The sequence below is a fragment of the Dermacentor andersoni genome, unplaced genomic scaffold, assembly GCF_023375885.2.
Source record: "Dermacentor andersoni unplaced genomic scaffold, qqDerAnde1_hic_scaffold ctg00000039.1, whole genome shotgun sequence".
Taxonomy (NCBI): Eukaryota; Metazoa; Arthropoda; class Arachnida; order Ixodida; family Ixodidae; genus Dermacentor; species Dermacentor andersoni.
This window is the reverse complement of record NW_027314752.1, coordinates 5433820-5449304: the sequence shown is the minus strand read 5'-3', so window position 1 is coordinate 5449304 and position 15485 is coordinate 5433820. Positions and strand designations below refer to the sequence as shown.

General features: G+C 47.9%; 1 pseudogene; it reads right to left on the bottom strand.

Moving 5' to 3' along the window:
* Window positions 1-1447: 1447 nt before the first annotated feature.
* On the bottom strand, window positions 1448-3144 carry LOC140214342 (uncharacterized; annotated as a pseudogene).
* Between the last annotated feature and the right edge of the window lie 12341 nt (window positions 3145-15485).

Below are 15485 nucleotides of genomic sequence, written 5' to 3'. Positions count from 1 at the left end.
CTCTGTTACTAGTCAACCCTTGTTTAATAGCTTGTATGTACCTGTTATTTATTTATTTATTTATGTGCAATATCTGCAGTTCCATGAAGCTTAGTTGTCTTACAGCAACACTATTTGGGGGAGTTTCACAATGGTTGCAGTTTATATTAAGTCTCTTATTTATTTATGTGCAATATCTGCGGTGCCATTGAGGCTTTCATTGTCTTACAGCGATCACGTTAAGGGGAGTTACACAATTACATTGTTTGAATAGATAGCTTATTCACACAGTTTTTTTAGGAAGTCATTCATGAATTTTGTTTCTGACATTTCATTATGCAGGCTTTGTATTAAAAGTCAACAAGGAGCTTGTATAGCTGCTACGGTAAAAGTGTACGCCAATATGTTAGTAGCCTGCATGCGAGCTACCACAAGCAACTTTAGCGCAGCAGGAGTTGCTGTGTGCAAGCAAGGTTGTGAACCAGCAGCCAGATCCCTAGTTCTACTAAAGGATGTGAGAAATCCCTTATGACAGCATTACTGTCAGATTGCCATACTTCCCTGAAAAATCTTTTAACTTGTTCTTCTCGAGATGTTATGGAACGAAGGTTGCTTGTCATCTCAACTAGTCCGCATTGTCTTTCATAATGCAGTCTTCAGCACTGCTTGTTTTTTGTCTTATTTAATCGTCAGAAGTTGGCCAGATGGTGGTTTTAAGGCTCTGTAACCCATTTTGCACTAGCAGCCTTGTACAGGTGGAATATCAGGAAGGCAGCTTGGGTGATGGCCGTCACAAGCTTACATGTGATTATTTTGGCACTTTTGTTGCTTTTCTGTCGACATTACTTTTCCTTTCATTGTTCTTAGGAAATTCAAGTGTGATGTATGCTTGGAGCTAAGGGTTTGATCCACAGGCTGTAAAGTGTACACTACAGCCTAGAGTTGGTCTGTGCAAAGAATTGATTGGAGGCCACACTCAAAAAGCTTTTAATTCAGCAGCCAGGATTATAACAATGTTTTGTCCAAATTTTTTCAGGGAGGTAGTTATAGTAACGAAAAGTGCTAAAATTGGGAGTCTCGCGAGCAATAAGTAACAACTGAAATGAAGAATTGAGGGAAGCTTTGGCATTTGTGTAGCTAAATGTATGTCCTATTGAATGAATTAACCAGGATAAACGTGATAAACACTAAAAAAGAAGTCCTCCAAAAACTAAACAAAGTTAAAAAATGATCAGTTTTGGTGACATATTTGCAAAATGGGCTCTAAAGTCATAACTGTTGCATCAGTGTTTTTCATCATGGTTCATTTCACATCTGTGTGATGAATGAGCATGCAAAATTCAATTTAAAAATATTCATTTAAGAAAAAGTTATCACCGTTTGCGTAACATGAGGTGAAGTAAAATCTTGTTTTGAGAAAAACAGATTTCAAACAATGTGAAACATGTGAGAAACAACACATAAAGGCCTAAAATGCTCCAGGCTAATAGCTGGGGACCTCGTGAGATGCAGTAGTCTTCTTTTGTTCGTGCAGCCGCTCGTCTTTTCTTCCTAGCCTGTTTTGTCTCGTCAGTTCATTTGCATAGAGCCTTCTGCATGCGCTGGTGGTCTCTGCCATTGCAAGCTCCTGTGTAGTACCCTGGTTCAACGCCAGCCTGCCTCAGTATGTCCAGGGTGCTTATGCTGCCATTATTAAAGTGTGCAACAGCGTCACGCAAGGCAAACAGTATTGTAGGCAAGCTGACATACACCTCCTTGGGAGCCCGCTACCATATAAGTCCGTTGAAGCATTCACTTGCATTTTGTGTCTTGCCATGCAGACATTTTGATAAAAATTCATCTGAGCCCAGATCACTGTACAGAGCTGTTACTCTGCTTGGCACATCATTCAGAAGTCCTCCTTTGTGGACGTACTTCCCTTGGCTGAGTGATTCTACCTTTTTGTACCCGCACCAGCTGTTCGTTCCTACTGGACATAGGCCATGTTTTGGTTGCGCATCTGTAGAGCTGCAGTGGAAGAGGCTGGCCACGGTGGCTTGTTTCATGTCTGAAAGGTTTCCCACGTTAACTCTTATTGCAATCCCATAGTAGTTTTGCAGGCGGGTCAATAGGGGCATCAGTCAACTTTCCTTTACCACCAAGTCCCCGCACTGTGTTTTTTAGTTTCTTCAGGCAGCAGCCGACACGCTTCTGGACATGCCCAATGCATTCAAGTTTCTGCTCGCTGTGTTCTCCATACGTCGTTTACAGTGGCTTAGCTCTTTGAATCACCTCACCATAGTACTCCAGGCACTTCAAGCTTTATGTTGCTTGTGATCTCGCAAATAGTCTGTACAAACCAACCGTCTCCATACTACCTGCACTTCCTTTATGGTTTGCTTGTCAGGAAGTGTAATTTGCCTTCCAGCCCTTGCATGAAGCACTTGTTGGGTTCAACTTTCGTTTCGTTTTGCAAGCCATGCATGTGCTAGAAAGTGCCTCAACATCAGTAACTTTTCCTGTGTCAACAGAAATCACTGACATACAGCCACGCTTCTGCCACGTTTCGCTACCTGAAACACTGCACTCATCACTCCTTATGACATGACAAACTTCTGCAGCAGCATCAGTCATCAAATTTGATGCTACTTTTTCAGCTGCTGCAGTCAGTTGAGATGATGTTTTGTCATAGGCGGAATGGCGCGTAGAGGGAGGCATGTCATCACTTAGAGAACATTGTCACAGCTGCATACCTTTTTCCTAACTGCCGCATTGCATACACCAGTCGAACATTGTTCTCATTAGCATGCACCATTCTTTTCTATGTATTGAACGAATGTTTGAAGCCACACACAACCGCACAGGTAGAGCAAATTCCTTGATGAGAGCATCCTTCCAGCTTCAGTGATGAATTCTTGCATTCAGGGCATGCTAGCACTGAAGAAAGGATATTAAAGTCAACTATCCTGTTCCCTTGGAGAGCAGAATCTAGCCGTAGAGCTTCGTAGCTTTTCTTGATGTTCCCAAGCTTCTTGGCACTTGCTGAAACGCCCGCGTCCACTAGGTCAGGAGACGGATGCTTCGTCGTGTGTTGGTTCCCGGCAAACTTACATTTGCGTCTTCTCTGCAATCTGACCTTTGCCATGCTACTCAAAAAGTGGTTTAAGTGGTCTACTTTTTATGCCTTCGCACCTGCGAGCATTGCAATTTGCAATTTAAACAGCAGCTAAGCGACGCCTGACCAAGGTAAACAACAAATGTTCTTCGAGTGTCAGGACCCCCTTGTGGCCGTTTTTATAGATTTTAAAAGAATAGTAAACGCATAACGAAGCATAAGAATACAATTTAATAATACATACAGCTGATATTAAAATATACTGAGAATTTAGAATGCAATTTGGTTTCCGTTTTGCAATACGAGGGTAAGGGTTCGAAAACTCGCTGTAACACCCAAACTAATCATGATAGGGACATACTGTTTTTTGCAATGTCTAGCTAAATGTTTTAGGTATCTTAAAAATAAAAAAACTAAAGATCAAATGTTTGAAAAAAATGACTTTTTAGTGTGGCCTCCCAGCTTAAGGGCACGCATTTTCACCCACTCTTAAATGAAATTGTGGTACAGTCCTTGATGACTTTCTTAGCCACCATGTTTGCCTTTCAGTGGTATGGGGAAAAAAGGAAAGCTGAGCTCTGCTTTATTTAGTCCACTCTGCCAGCTTACCGTAAAAATGGAACTGTTAACTTTTGTTTTCTTAGTCATTTAGTTTTGAAGTGCAATAAGTGGGCTGGAATCCTCCCCAGTTTTTGATGCTTTAACTCTTGTTCATGTGAATTTCAATGAGCAATGATGTCCTCTTTAATCTCTCCTTTACCTTTTGCAGTACCACCAAAACTAGGTGGGCGAACTCAGGTGTCACAGAATGCTCTGCTATAACTATGTTATTTTCGCAATGACTATTGCACGTTGTTTAGGTACTTGTGGCAGGTTTAGATATACTTTTTATGTATTTCATATGGTCCTGGCTAAACCTGCAGCTGGATGAGTTGCTTTCTATTTATTATATTTCTGTGTTATTCTGTGTATTTCTATGTCATTATATTTCTGTGTGGTTTGTGCAAAAAACATGACAGGAATAAAAAACTAGTTGAGAGCTTGTGCCCATGTCGTGCAATTTTCCTTGCCTGTGTGCTCATGCAATAAATTTATTTTCTACAAAGCACTACTTTGCTTACTTTTGTGCGCATCTTCCAGCTTGGACACCAATATATTGTGTATTGTGTAAACTCCCAGTGTGGAAAATCAATACTGAAAATTCTGACATCAGCATACTAGCTGATGCATGTGAACAAATACTCCAATATCTTCCTGCAGTACCTCCCCGATCAGTGTAAATATGATACACTACAAAACTTCCCTCGTGAATGTGAAAAAGTACTTCCATAGTTCCCTGCAGAAGCTCCTTGATGAATGTAAACATATGCTCCCATAATTCCCTGCCTAAGCTCCTTGATGAAGGTAAACATATACTCCCATAGCTTCCTGCAAGAACTCTTCGATGGAGGTAAACGTATGCTCCCATAGTTCCCTGCAGAAGCTCCGCGATGGAGGTAAACGTATGCTCCCATAATTCCCTGCAAAAGCTCCGCGATGGAGGTAAACATATACTCCCATAGTGCCCCGCAAGAGCTCCGCGATGGAGGTAAACATATACTCCCATAGTGCCCCGCAAGAGCTCCGCGATGGAGGTAAACATATGCTCCCATAGTTCCCCGCAAAAGCTCCGCGATGGAGGTAAACGTATGCTCCCATAGTGCCCCGCAAAAGCTCCGCGATGGAGGTAAACATATACTCCCATAGTGCCCCGCAAGAGCTCCGCGATGGAGGTAAACATATGCTCCCATAGTGCCCCGCAAGAGCTCCGCGATGGAGGTAAACATATGCTCCCATAGTGCCCCGCAAGAGCTCCGCGATGGAGGTAAATGTATGCTCCCATAGTTCCCTGCAAAAGCTCCGCGATGGAGGTAAACATATGCTCCCATAATTCCCTGCAAAAGCTCCGCGATCGAGGTAAACATATACTCCTATAGTGCCCCGCAAGAGCTCCGCGATGGAGGTAAACATATGCTCCCATAATTCCCCGCAAAAGCTCCGCGATGGAGGTAAACATATACTCCCATATGTACATCCACAACCTCCGTTCAGCAGCGGAGTAAATCTTTTACTCCGCTTACCCGGAGTATATTAACCTCCCATCGGGGAATGCGATAGAGGACAAGTCATTTACTCCCATCTCGGATCATTTTTGCTAACAGTGTACGAGAGCTATGACTGATAATTTTCTATATATATATATGTATTCATCTCATCTATGGGATCGCATGCGTGCGTTGTTGCTTTGTCTCTGCATGTATTAGTGAAGAGAGCCAGTTTAAGGGCGGAGAAGAATGAAGGAAAGGAATGCAAAATTGCAGCGCCATGGTTTTTAAAGCGCACCCGTGGTAGAGAAACGGAAGACGATATAAGCGTGCTTGGCTATGATACGCACACGATAGCACAGCAATCAACACTCGAATATAATCAAAACCATAATAATATTTGTAAATATTCATCTCATCTATGGGATCTAATGCGCGGGTTGTTGCTTTGTCTCTGCGTGTAGTAGTGAAGAGAGCCAGTTTAAGGGCGGAGAAGAATGAAGGAAAGGAAAGCAAAATTGCAGCGCCGTGGTTTTAAAGCACACCCGTGGTAGAGAAACGGAAGGCGATATAAGCGTGCGTGGCTATGATACGCACAAGGCAAACTGCCTTAAAATATTTAGACTTGAGGGAAAGCTTCGTTAACAAACGATAGCACAGCAATCAGCATTCGAATATAATTATAACCCTAATAATAATTGTAAATATACATCTCATCTATGGGCTCTAATGCGCGCGCTGTTGCTTTGTCTCTGCGTGTTGTAGTTAAGAGAGCCAGTTTAAGGGCGGAGAAGACTGAAGGAATGGAAAGCAACAATTGCAGCGCCGTGGTTTTAAAGCGCAATCGTGGTAGAGAAACGGAAGGCGATATAAGCGTGCGTGGCCATGATACGCACGCGACAAACTGCCTTAAAATATTTAGACTTGAGGGGAAAGCTTCGTTAACAAACTATAACACGGCAATCAGCACTCGAATACGACGAGAGAAATTATTGAGACATGGAAAATTTCCTTGAAATAAGTATGGTTTGCGAGACAAATGCTTGTGAGTATTGAACCTCTTAAAAGATGAGGGGGGAAATATGCGCTCACCGAGAGGGCATCGTCAGCACGAGACCACCACCAGGCACCTTACTGAGATGTGGGGAGGTGCCTGGTCTAACCTGCTCTATATCTTCCCGCGGCTCGGAAAAAGACACCAAGATCATGGACATGAAGAAGAGCTACAAAATGTAATTGCGCTGGTAAGCGCATTCTCGCTTTAAGAAAATAGACCATTTTGTCCCTGGTTCCTGATGCGGTACATATTAACCTGGTCTATATCATCCCACGGGTCAGAAAAAGTAAAGCGAGAGCATGGTTATGAACAAGGGCTGCAAATTATTAGGCTTGTAAGATCATTCTCGCTTTAAGGAAATGGACGATTTTGTCGCCGGTTCTCAAGGCGTTACAGATTGACTTGCTTTATATTGACACGTGTACTTATCTTTATCGGGCGACCACGCTTCGCCGCCTAACAAATGTAGTCCCGCAGCGCGGGACGCGCCTGCATGTATCCGAAGTTTCTGGAAAGTTATCGATGCTTCTACCCGGCTGTCTGTTGTCGCCGAACGTTGTTATCTGATTTCATCGCGTGACGGGAATGATGTAGAACTTTGTGGAAGGCACGCGGGTCCGAACGATTAATCTGGAACATTCGACAACTACTGTATAAAAGCCGACGCGCTGGACCCGCTGATCAGATTTTCGACGATCGCCGACTGTGTTCGCCGCTATCGTTGTGCTTTAAGTGTAGCCTGTTTTGTGGGCACAGGTTCGCCCAATAAAAGCTAGTTTTCTTTTTCACAGTACTGCTACTGTGTTCTTTCTTCACCGTCACTACCACGTGACATCTGGTGGAGGTGCTAGTGCGTTCATGTACCGAACGCCCCCGCAAAGCCGCGATCCAAGCCCGAAGCCCGAGGACAAAACCGACACCGCCCAAGACCAGCGTGCTAGCCGCAGACTGCAAGGACTGCCCCCAGAGCACGGACTTCTACCTGAGGCGACAAAGAAGATCGTGGTCAAGACAACCTCAATGGCTGCCCCAGCGTCCCCCGTTATCCTACAACAACCCCGGGACCCACCGACCTTCCATGGAGCAGCGACTGAAGACCCGGAATCCTGGCTGGAGGCCTACGAGCGAATCGCGATATTCAACAACTGGGACTCCGACGACAAGCTGCGGCATGTCTACTTCGCCTTAGAAGACGCCGCCAGAACGTGGTTTGAGAACAGGGAGTCGACCTTGACTACGTGGGACCTGTTCCGTAGCGGCTTCCTGTGCACCTTTACAAGTGTCGTGCGCAAGGAAAGGGCCGAAGCTATGCTGGACGCCCGAGTGCAGCTACCAAACGAGAACGTTGCCATCTTTACGGAAGAAATGACCCGTCTGTTCCGCCACGCCGACCCGGATATGGCCGAGGAAAAGAAAGTTCGCCTACTCATGCGTGGTGTGAAAGAGGAACTTTTCGCCGGGATGGTAAGAAGCCCACCGAAGACCGTCGAAGAGTTTCTTCGTGAGGCGACGAACATAGAGAAGACACTCAAAATGCGGAACCGGCAATTCGACCGCCGTACAACCTCTACCCACTACGCAGGTATTCAATCACTGGCCACGGACGATCTGCGCGAGACCATCAGGGCCATTGTGCGCGAAGAACTGCGCAAGGTCTTACCTTCGTCGCAGCCTCAAGTGGCCTCGATCGCCGACATCGTAAAAGAAGAGGTGCACCGATCGCTTGGAGTTCCTGAGGTGCAACCAGAACCGCCGCAGCCTCAGCCGCAAGCGATGAGCTACGCCGCCGTCGCCCGCCGTCAAGGTCCCTTTCCACGACCGCGCCAGGGCCCCGTAACGCCGCAATTCCGTCGACCACCACCGCCGCCGCCAGCACGCCCACCCGTCGCCCAGCGCAGCTACCCGAGGAAGACAGACGTCTGGCGCGCTCCTGACCACCGCCCGCTCTGCTACCACTGCGGAGAAGCAGGTCACGTCTACCGACGATGCCCATACCGAGAGATGGGACTGCGAGGCTTCGCCGTCAACGCGCCGCGTCCACAGCTTGGAGAGCGCCCACGTGACATCGCCGACTACCTCGCCGGTACTCAATGGAGCTCTCGACGACCGTCGCGTTCGCCATCACCATGCCGCTACCTGTCGCCGCTGCGCCGACCATACACTGGCCCAGCCCGGGGCCGGTCAGCGAGCCCATATCCGGAAAACTAAAAGCAGCAACCGATGGAGGTGCGGTTGCTGTTCGTCGAACTGACGAAGATCCTCCGCCGCCGACGAAGACGACGAAGCAACCATCTCGACGACCTAATGACGACACGCCGCCGTCCCGACGAAGTCAGGAAGCCAAGACTACACAGACGAAAGACGACTTGACGACGCGACGTTCAAGCTTCAGTTCAACACGACGCAGCCGTGATCCGACGCCAAGATCCAACTGCAACGCCAGACAAAGAACCACCGACCTCGACGTGCTTCTCGACGGCCACGCAGTTACCGCCTTAGTGGACACAGGGGCTGATTACTCCGTCATGAGTGGACACATCGCCGCCCAGTTGAAGAAAGTTAAGACTGCATGGGAAGGCCCTCAAATTCGCACCGCTGGAGGACACCTCATCACGCCGACTGGAATCTGCACGGCAAGAATAACCATTCATGACCGGACTTACCCTGCCACTTTCGTTATCCTCCAACAGTGTTCACGAGACGTCATTCTCGGTATGGACTTCCTGAACCAACACGGCGCAATCATCGACTTGAAGTCACAGTCAATAACGCTGTCGGAAGATAAAGCGATACCGCCGGAGAGCCCTCGTAGTAACCACGCCTTGAGTGTGCTCGAACATCAAGTGAGCATCCCGCCTCGCTCCAGCATTGTTATTTTGGTCGGCACCGAAACACCCGCCGACGTAGAAGGCGTCATCGAAGGCGACCAACGTCTACTGCTCGACCGTGAAATTTGCGTCGCAAGAGGGATCGCTCGACTGTACGGAGGAAACACGAAAGTGTTGCTGACAAACTTCAGCAAGGAGTTCAAGCACATCAACAAGGGCACGACGATCGCATACATCGAGGAAATTGGGGAAACCAGCGATGCCTTTGTCCTCTCGGATTCTGTCGCATCTACCCCGACGACCGTAGTTCCCGAGCCAGACTTCGACATAAGTCCAAGTCTCCCCGTGATTAAGCAGCAACAGCTCAGAAGTCTGCTTCGACGATACAAAGGCTGCTTTTCGACGTCATCGAGGGTTCGACAAACACCAGTCGCAAAGCATCGCATAATAACCGAAGAATGCGCTCGACCACTACGCCAGAGCCCTTACCGAGTTTCGACGCGGGAACGTGAAGCTATAAGAGAACAAGTCGACGAAATGCTGCGCGACGACATCATCCAGCCGTCGAAAAGCCCGTGGGCATCCCCTGTTGTCCTGGTGAAGAAAAAGGACGGAACCCTACGTTTCTGCGTCGATTATCGTCGCCTGAACAAGATCACGAAGAAGGACGTATACCCCCTTCCACGGATAGACGACGCATTGGATCGGCTCTGCAACGCTAAGTATTTCTCCTCGATGGACCTCAAGTCGGGCTATTGGCAAATAGAAGTCGACGAAAGAGATCGCGAAAAGACCGCCTTCATCACCCCAGACGGCCTCTACGAGTTCAAGGTTATGCCATTTGGACTGTGCTCGGCGCCTGCAACGTTCCAGCGCGTGATGGACACGGTTTTAGCGGGATTGAAATGGCAGACCTGTCTCGTTTACTTGGATGACGTCGTTGTATTCGCCGGAAATTTCGACGATCACCTTAGGCGGCTTGCCACAGTACTAGAGGCCATCAAGTCATCAGGGCTCACTCTGAAGCCAGAAAAATGCCGCTTCGCTTACGACGAGCTTCTGTTTCTAGGCCACGTCATCAGTAAATCCGGAGTACGCCCCGACCCCCAGAAAACAGCTGCCATCGCAAAGTTCCCGCAGCCCACCGACAAGAAGGCAGTGCGCAGATTCCTTGGCATGTGTGCCTACTACAGGCGCTTTGTCAAGGACTTTTCACGCATCGCCGAGCCGTTGACACGTCTAACTAAATGTGATGTTGAGTTCAAGTGGGAAACGCCGCAGGCCGACGCATTTCAAGAACTCAAACGACGCATGCAGTCGCCGCCGGTACTTGCGCACTTCGACGAGTACGCCGATACAGAAATCCATACTGACGCCAGTAGCCTAGGCCTCGGTGCCGTCCTAGTCCAGAGGAAAAACGGAGTCGAACGGGTGATATCTTATGCTAGCCGGTCGTTGTCAAAAGCGGAAGGCAATTATTCCACAACGGAAAAGGAATGCCTCGCCATCGTTTGGGCTACAGCGAAATTTCGCCCTTACCTATATGGCAGGCCATTCAAAGTGGTCAGCGACCATCACGCGTTGTGTTGGCTAGCTAACTTAAAGGACCCTTCAGGACGGCTGGCACGGTGGAGCCTCAGACTACAAGAATACGACATCACTGTAACATACAAGTCCGGACGAAAACACTCAGATGCCGATTGCCTATCACGCGCCCCCATTGACCCGCCGCCGCAAGATAACGAGGATGACGACGCCTTCCTTGGAATAATAAGCGCGGAAGACTTCGCCGATCAACAACGAGGGGACCCGGAGCTAAAAGCCCTTGTCGAGTATTTGGAAGGGCACACCGACGTTGTCCCTAGGGCATTTAAGCGTGGATTATCTTCGTTCACGCTTCAAAACAACCTACTCGTGAAGAAAAACTTTTCACCAGTCCGCGCCAACTACCTTCTTGTTGTTCCGTCGGCGCTGCGTCCAGAAGTACTGCACGCCTTACACGACGATCCAACTGCTGGGCACCTCGGATTCTCCCGGACGCTGTCGAGGATACATGAAAGGTATTACTGACCGCGTCTGACCGCCGACGTCGCCCGTTACGTGAAGGCATGCCGAGACTGTCAACGACGCAAGACACCACCGACAAGGCCAGCAGGGTTACTACAGCCAATCGAACCTCCTCGTCGACCATTCGAGCAGATTGGGATGGATTTGTTGGGGCCGTTTCCGACGTCAACATCCGGGAATAAGTGGATCATCGTGGCGACGGACTATCTCACCCGCTTCGCTGAAACAAAAGCTCTACCGAAAGGCAGCGCAGCCGAGGTGGCGAAATTTTTCGTCGAGAACATCCTGCTGCGACATGGCGCCCCAGAAGTCCTCATCACCGACAGAGGAACGGCTTTTACAGCAGAGCTCACCCAAGCCATTCTGCAATATAGCCAGACAAGCCACAGGAGGACAACTGCCTACCATCCGCAAACGAATGGTCTCACGGAGCGCCTGAATAAGACCCTCGCCGACATGCTAGCGATGTATGTCGACGTTGAGCACAAGACGTGGGACGCGGTCCTGCCGTATGTAACCTTCGCTTACAACACGGCGGTGCAAGAAACAACACAGATCACGCCGTTTAAGCTGGTTTACGGCAGGAACCCGACGACGACCCTCGACGCCATGCTGCCCCACGTCACTGACGAAGAGAATGTTGACGTCGCTAGCTATCTCCAGCGCGCCGAAGAAGCCCGACAGCTCGCCCGCCTACGGATTAAGAACCAACAGAGGACCGACAGCCGACACTACAACCTCCGACGACGCTTTGTTGAGTACCAGCCCGGCGACCGTGTTTGGGTTTGGACCCCGATACGCCGACGAGGACTCAGTGAGAAACTACTCCGACGCTATTTCGGACCCTACAAGGTCATCCGACGTATTGGCGCTCTGGACTATGAGGTCGTGCCAGACGGCATTTCGCATTCACAGCGGCGCCGCGCACGATCTGAAGTGGTCCACGTGGTGCGCCTTAAACCCTTTTACGGACGCTGACAAACTTCGTCATTTTTCTTCTTTTCTTTGCTACGAGTGCTTTTGTTTATTATCTTCGTTTGTTTACAGCATCGGGTCGATGCTTTTTAAGAGGGGGGTATTGACACGTGTACTTATCTTTATCGGGCGACCACGCTTCGCCGCCTAACAAATGTAGTCGCGCAGCGCGGGACGCGCCTGCATGTATCCGAAGTTTCTGGAAAGTTATCGATGCTTCTACCCGGCTGTCTGTTGTCGCCGAACGTTGTTATCTGATTTCATCGCGTGACGCGAATGATGTAGAACTTTGTGGAAGGCACGCGGGTCCGAACGATTAATCTGGAACATTCGACAACTACTGTATAAAAGCCGACGCGCTGGACCCGCTGATCAGATTTTCGACGATCGCCGACTGTGTTCGCCGCTATCGTTGTGCTTTAAGTGTAGCCTGTTTTGTGGGCACAGGTTCGCCCAATAAAAGCTAGTTTTCTTTTTCACAGTACTGCTACTGTGTTCTTTCTTCACCGTCACTACCACGTGACAATATCTTCCCACGGGTCGGGAGAAAGACAGCAACAGTATGGTCATGAACAAGAGCAGTAAAATGTAATTGGGCTGGTAAGCGCGTTTTCTCTTTAAGAAAATAGACCATTTCGTCCCCGGTTCTTAGGGCGTTACATAATTACCTGGTCTATATCATTCTACGGGTCAGAAAATGTAAAGCAAGAGCATGGTCATGAACAAGAGCTGCAAATAAGTGGGCTTGTAAGAACATTCTCGCTTTAAGAAAATGGACGATTTTGTCCCCGGTTCTCAAGGCGTTACATATTACCCTGCTCTATATCTTCCCACGGGCCGGAAAAAGGTAAAGCAAGAGCAAGGTCATGAACTAGAGCTCCAAAATGTAATTCTGCTGGTAAGCGCAATCTCGCTTTAACAAATTAGGTGATCTTGTCCCCGGTTCTTAAGAGGTTAAATATAAACCTGCTCTATATATTCCCACGGGTTGGAAAAACGAAAGCAAGAGCATGGTCATGAAGAAGAGCCGCAAAATGTATTTGGGCTGGTAAGTGCATTCTCCCTTTAGGAATATAGACGATTTTGTCCCTGGTTCTCAAGGCGTTACATGTTAAACTGCTCTATATCTTCCCACGGGTCAGAAAAAGACAGCAAGAGCATGGTCATGAACAATCGCTGCAAAATGTAACATGGCCGCTAAGCGCATTCTCCCTTTAGGAATGTAGACAATATTGTCCCCGGTTCTCAAGGCGGTACTTATTAACCAGCTCTATAGCTTCACATGGTTCGGAAAAAGGAAAGCAAAAGCATGGTCATGAACAAGAACTGCAAATTGTAATTGTGTTGGTAAGCGCATTCTGCCTTTAAGAAAATAGACGATTTTGTCTCCGGTTCTTAAGGCGTTACATGTTAGCCTTCACTACATTTCGCACGGGTCGGAAAAAGACAGCAAGAGCATGGTCATGAACAAGCGCCGCAAAATGTAATTGGCCTGGTAAGCGCGTTCTCGCTTAAAGAAAATACATGATTTTGTCCCCGGTTCTGAATGCATTACATATTAACCTGCTCTATAGCTTCACAGGGGTCGGAAATAGGAAAGCAAGAGCATGGCCATGAAGAAGAGCTGCAAATAATCGGGCTTGTAAGATCATTCTCGCTTTAAGAAAATGGACGATTTTGTCCCCGGTTCTCAAGGCGTAACATATTACCCTGCTCTATATCTTCTCGCGGGTCGGAAAAAAGAAAGCAAGAGCATGGTCATGAGCAGGCACGGCAAAATGTAATTTGGCCGGTAAGTGCATTCTCGCTTTTAAAAAAGACAATTTTGTGCCCGGTTCTCGAGGCGTTACATATTAACCTGGTCTATATCTTCCCTTGGGTCAGAAAAAGGAAAGCAAGAGCATGGTCATGAACAAGAGCTGCAAATAATTGGGCTAGTAATTTCATTCTCGCTTTAAGGACATGGACGATATTGTCGCCGGTTCTCAAGGCGTTACATGTTGACCTGATCTATATCTTCCCTCGGGTCAGAAAAAGGCAGCAACAGCATGGTCATGAACAAGAGCTGCAAAATGTAATTCGGCTGGTAAGCGCATTCTCGCTTTAAGAAAATATACCATTTTGTCTCCTGTTCTTAAGGCGTTACCTATTAACATGCTCTATATCTTCCCACGGGTCGGAAAAAGACAGCAAGAGGATGGTCATGAAGAAGAGCTGCAAAATGTATTTGGGCTTGTAAGCGCATTCTCCATTAAAATTCTTTCTGGCGAGTTGGTGCATACTAGACATAAAAACTGTTTACAGCGCAAACACATGCAACCAGAAAGTATAAGGGACAGGACACAAGCACTGACTGTCAACTAACTTTTATTAACGGAAGACGGGTACCTTATATAAGGGGAAAGGCAGAAGTGAAGGGGGAAGGAAGTGATACAATCGGGGAAAATGACGATGCGCATCGATGAAGGAACGTGCCAGCAGTCAGCGCATTCCAAAACTGTAAAAAGAGCTATAGCGTCGCACTGTTTGGAATCGTCGCTTCAGAAGTCGTGCCCGCACCTGATGCAGACAAGTCTTGAGAATCAGGCCAGCCGACTTGTGGCGGCGGGGTTCCCCCATTCGGTCTTGATTGCGGTGTCTGAGACCCTCCTTCAGAAACTAAAACTGGGAACACGAGTAAAAGATGACCGTCGGGAGACCGACAAGCCTTTAGTTGTGACGTACCAGCACAAGACTTCGCGCAGTCTTAAGAAGGTAGCCGACAGGCATAGTGTTTCCGTTGTTTTTTCGGCACCCAACAAGGTGGCACAGTTATGCCCACGCATCTGGAAATCTAAAAAAAGAGGTTGCCAGCTAAAACATGAGAAGCTGTTCATCAAGTGTTCCACAGGAATGGTCTATGCCATTCCCTTGAAGTGTGGAAAGGCTTATGTCGGCCAAACCGGCCGCTGCATTAATGAACGCTTTGGGGAACATGCCCGAAATTTAAGCAACTTAAAGGACAAGTACGCACATTTGGTCGCGCACGTAGTTGGATGCACAGGATGCGAGGCTCTTTTTGGAGAGACGAAGATTCTCGGCAAGAGTGACGACGTGACGGCGCGCGTCAATTTGGAAGCGTTCCACATGCACAAATATGGCAGCAAGTGCGTAAGCACCCCATCTCTATCGCTTGTTGCGGCAGAGCTTCATTTTTTGGAAGCGGCTGCTTACAGATTTCATTGTATCTTAGTATCCCTCGCCTTTTGCTATAGTTTGTATAGTTTCTTCGTTTTCTTGTTTCTTCGCGCCTGAATGCGTTGACTGCTGGCACATACGTTCATGGATGCGCATCGTGATTTTCCCCGATTGTATCAATCCCTTGCCCCTTCACTTCTGCCTTTCCCCTTATATCAGGTACC